Here is a 5000-nt window from a genome sequence, read left to right on the forward strand (position 1 = left end):
TGTACCGCAATGTGTAACGCAATGTGTAACGCAATGTGTAACGCAATGTGTAACGCAATGTGTACCGCAATGTGTACCGCAATGTGTACCGCAATGTGTAACGCAATGTGTACCGCAATGTGTAACGCAATGTGTACCGCAATGTGTAACGCAATGTGTAACGCAATGTGTACCGCAATGTAACGCAATTTGTACCGCAATGTAACGCAATTTGTACCGCAATGTAACGCAATTTGTACCGCAATGTAACGCAATTTGTACCGCAATGTAACGCAATTTGTACCGCAATGTAACGCAATTTGTACCGCAATGTAACGCAATTTGTACCGCAATGTAACGCAATTTCTACCTTAACCTAACCCACGTTGTGCCTTAACCTAACCCACGTTGTGCCTTAACCTAACCCACGTTGTGCCTTAACCTAACCCACGTTGTGCCTTAACCTAACCCACGTTGTGCCTTAACCTAACCCACGTTGTGCCTTAACCTAACCCACGTTGTGCCTTAACCTAACCCACGTTGTGCCTTAACCTAACCCACGTTGTGCCTTAACCTAACCCACGTTGTGCCTTAACCTAACCCACGTTGTGCCTTAACCTAACCCACGTTGTGCCTTAACCTAACCCACGTTGTGCCTTAACCTAACCCACGTTGTGCCTTAACCTAACCCACGTTGTGCCTTAACCTAACCCAAGTTGTGCCTTAACCTAACCCAAGTTGTGCCTTAACCTAACCCAAGTTGTGCCTTAACCTAACCCAAGTTGTGCCTTAACCTAACCCAAGTTGTGCCTTAACCTAACCCAAGTTGTGCCTTAACCTAACCCAAGTTGTGCCTTAACCTAACCCAAGTTGTGCCTTAACCTAACCCAAGTTGTGCCTTAACCTAACCCACGTTGTGCCTTAACCTAACCCAAGTTGTGCCTTAACCTAACCCACGTTGTGCCTTAACCTAACCCACGTTGTGCCTTAACCTAACCCACGTTGTGCCTTAACCTAACCCACGTTGTGCCTTAACCTAACCCACGTTGTGCCTTAACCTAACCCACGTTGTGCCTTAACCTAACCCACGTTGTGCCTTAACCTAACCCACGTTGTGCCTTAACCTAACCCACGTTGTGCCTTAACCTAACCCACGTTGTGCCTTAACCTAACCCACGTTGTGCCTTAACCTAACCCACGTTGTGCCTTAACCTAACCCACGTTGTGCCTTAACCTAACCCACGTTGTGCCTTAACCTAACCCACGTTGTGCCTTAACCTAACCCACGTTGTGCCTTAACCTAACCCACGTTGTGCCTTAACCTAACCCACGTTGTGCCTTAACCTAACCCACGTTGTGCCTTAACCTAACCCACGTTGTGCCTTAACCTAACCCACGTTGTGCCTTAACCTAACCCAAGTTGTGCCTTAACCTAACCCAAGTTGTGCCTTAACCTAACCCAAGTTGTGCCTTAACCTAACCCAAGTTGTGCCTTAACCTAACCCAAGTTGTGCCTTAACCTAACCCAAGTTGTGCCTTAACCTAACCCAAGTTGTGCCTTAACCTAACCCAAGTTGTGCCTTAACCTAACCCAAGTTGTGCCTTAACCTAACCCAAGTTGTGCCTTAACCTAACCCAAGTTGTGCCTTAACCTAACCCAAGTTGTGCCTTAACCTAACCCACGTTGTGCCTTAACCTAACCCACGTTGTGCCTTAACCTAACCCACGTTGTGCCTTAACCTAACCCACGTTGTGCCTTAACCTAACCCACGTTGTGCCTTAACCTAACCCACGTTGTGCCTTAACCTAACCCACGTTGTGCCTTAACCTAACCCACGTTGTGCCTTAACCTAACCCACGTTGTGCCTTAACCTAACCCACGTTGTGCCTTAACCTAACCCACGTTGTGCCTTAACCTAACCCACGTTGTGCCTTAACCTAACCCACGTTGTGCCTTAACCTAACCCACGTTGTGCCTTAACCTAACCCACGTTGTGCCTTAACCTAACCCACGTTGTGCCTTAACCTAACCCACGTTGTGCCTTAACCTAACCCACGTTGTGCCTTAACCTAACCCAAGTTGTGCCTTAACCTAACCCACGTTGTGCCTTAACCTAACCCACGTTGTGCCTTAACCTAACCCACGTTGTGCCTTAACCTAACCCACGTTGTGCCTTAACCTAACCCACGTTGTGCCTTAACCTAACCCACGTTGTGCCTTAACCTAACCCAAGTTGTGCCTTAACCTAACCCACGTTGTGCCTTAACCTAACCCACGTTGTGCCTTAACCTAACCCAAGTTGTGCCTTAACCTGCTCTGTAATTGGCATATGACACGTTACATTAATCCAGTGTTGTCTAACCACAACCCTCTGAATATAGTTCGCTACTCGCACCGCCCACCCTCTTGTGTATCGTTTCATGTTCAACACTTCGCAAGTGTTGCTTACTTTTTACATGCTCCCGCTGTACACTGTAATGTGGACGACTGCAGGATGTACATCGCCCCCACCCTCCCCCCTGCCTTCGCACGCTGGTCGTTCAGGTGCTTGCGTGTTCAATGCCCTTCGCAGCTGTTCACTGGCATTCGCATGTCGAAGCGCTCAGTCTACGTCGTGGTACGGCCTGTGTCCACTGTCCGCTGATGTCGTAAGCTTAACCCTCACATTGTACTGCACATAGGTCCGTATGTACTGCATGATACGCTGTGGCACATGTGTGACCGTACAACGACTGCGCCCAACAACAGCGAACCATACGGTCCAAATGTTGTGCACTCAGCCACGTGCCGTCTCCCCATAACAGCTACATTGCAGTGTGGTACGCCATAGAGACGTGTGGGATTAACGGACGCCCTGGATGGCGATCAGCATGAGCCGTCTGTTGATGTAGTGGCGCGTGTATTCAAACGTAGTCGTCTCTTCTCACACAGTGTGATAGCATGGTGCACCGCGTTCCACATCTGCGACATGGTACAGATGCTGGTTGACAGTCGGTCTCGTAATGGACATCGCATACGTAGGGGGCCACCTCCCACGTGTTCTCTAGTCGTGCACATTTTGTTGCGTGTATGTGGGCAGACGTAGTGTGTCGTGACACCTAACAGACAGGTATGCAATAATCGTTGCATTTGCAAACTGGGATGGACGTCTACGTTTGCTGGTGACGTTACGCAAATGAACAACTGGTAAACCCATTGTGGTGCGGTTGTTGTTGCTGGAGGTAAATCAGTAAGGGCAAATCTGTGTGTGAAGCGATACGCGGCGGTGGCTGGGTGGGACCGTCCCCGGCCGGTGAGGGGGGGCCGCCCGGCGTGCTGGCCGCGCGGTGCGTGGGCGCACGCGCTACAGCCGGCTGGTGGGGGCGCCCAGTGGCAGGCGCGCCGGCCGACGGACGCGGCAGGCGGCGCAGCTGCGCGCCGGGGCACCCTGCGCGCGGCGCCGGGCGGCCAAAGTGGGTCCTCGCGGGCCCGGTGCGAAGCGCGGTGGACATCTGCAGTGTGCTGGTCAGACTGAGGACTGTGTGCGTTGAGGATGCGCCGCCGCCCGGCACTCGGCGCCGCGACGCCGTCTGCTGCTCGGTCGCCCCAGCGGTTCTCGCTGGTGGTTTGTATCGCAGTTGTGCAGACGTGTTGGCACGTGCGCTGTGCTGGGAGAGTTCGCTTCGGCACCCACGTGGGGCCTTTGCCCTTCTGTGGCGCTGGCGTTGGAGCTGCCGGTCACCGTAGGTGGCGCGTGTTGTCTCCCGCCGGCAATGCCACGACAGCACGCTCCCGGGCCTCTGTCGGCAGCGGCAAGCTCAGTTGGGAGCACGGGTGGTCGCACCTAAAGCGTCTACTCGCCTAACTCCGGGCGATTGCGCCTCTCTCGAACCCGACCAAGTACTTAGGACGGCGCTGCGCGCCGCCGGGACCTGAGAGGGTTTCGAGGTGTATTGTGCAGGGGAGCTCAGCCTCCTCCTGTTTGCAGAATAATTGAGCGGACGCTTGCGTGTTCGCGCGGGCCCCTGGGACACACTCCCGGGCGGCCGGCTGCTCAGCTCTAGTTGACGCAGCTCCCTGGTTGATCCTGCCAGTAGTCATATGCTTGTCTCAAAGATTAAGCCATGCATGTCTCAGTACAAGCCGCATTAAGGTGAAACCGCGAATGGCTCATTAAATCAGTTATGGTTCCTTAGATCGTACCCACGTTACTTGGATAACTGTGGTAATTCTAGAGCTAATACATGCAAACAGAGTCCCGACCAGAGATGGAAGGGACGCTTTTATTAGATCAAAACCAATCGGTCGGCTCGTCCGGTCCGTTTGCCTTGGTGACTCTGAATAACTTTGGGCTGATCGCACGGTCCTCGTACCGGCGACGCATCTTTCAAATGTCTGCCTTATCAACTGTCGATGGTAGGTTCTGCGCCTACCATGGTTGTAACGGGTAACGGGGAATCAGGGTTCGATTCCGGAGAGGGAGCCTGAGAAACGGCTACCACATCCAAGGAAGGCAGCAGGCGCGCAAATTACCCACTCCCGGCACGGGGAGGTAGTGACGAAAAATAACGATACGGGACTCATCCGAGGCCCCGTAATCGGAATGAGTACACTTTAAATCCTTTAACGAGTATCTATTGGAGGGCAAGTCTGGTGCCAGCAGCCGCGGTAATTCCAGCTCCAATAGCGTATATTAAAGTTGTTGCGGTTAAAAAGCTCGTAGTTGGATTTGTGTCCCACGCTGTTGGTTCACCGCCCGTCGGTGTTTAACTGGCATGTATCGTGGGACGTCCTGCCGGTGGGGCGAGCCGAAGGCGTGCGACCGCCTCGTGCGTGTTCGTGCGTCCCGAGGCGGACCCCGTTGAAATCCTACCAAGGTGCTCTTTATTGAGTGTCTGGGTGGGCCGGCACGTTTACTTTGAACAAATTAGAGTGCTTAAAGCAGGCAAGCCCGCCTGAATACTGTGTGCATGGAATAATGGAATAGGACCTCGGTTCTATTTTGTTGGTTTTCGGAACCCGAGGTAATGATTAATAGGGA

At 52.7% G+C, this 5000-nt stretch overlaps 1 non-coding gene across 1 annotated transcript in view; it reads left to right on the forward strand.

Moving 5' to 3' along the window:
• Positions 1 to 4033: 4033 nt before the first annotated feature.
• Positions 4034 to 5000, forward strand: part of LOC126111098 (small subunit ribosomal RNA) — a 1909-nt gene continuing 942 nt past the window's right edge. Inside the window, exon 1 of the ribosomal RNA XR_007524093.1 lies at positions 4034 to 5000. This exon is cut by the window's right edge and continues 942 nt beyond it. This is a non-coding gene — a ribosomal RNA (small subunit ribosomal RNA).

The sequence above is a fragment of the Schistocerca cancellata genome, unplaced genomic scaffold, assembly GCF_023864275.1.
Source record: "Schistocerca cancellata isolate TAMUIC-IGC-003103 unplaced genomic scaffold, iqSchCanc2.1 HiC_scaffold_56, whole genome shotgun sequence".
In the NCBI taxonomy this organism is placed as follows: Eukaryota; Metazoa; Arthropoda; class Insecta; order Orthoptera; family Acrididae; genus Schistocerca; species Schistocerca cancellata.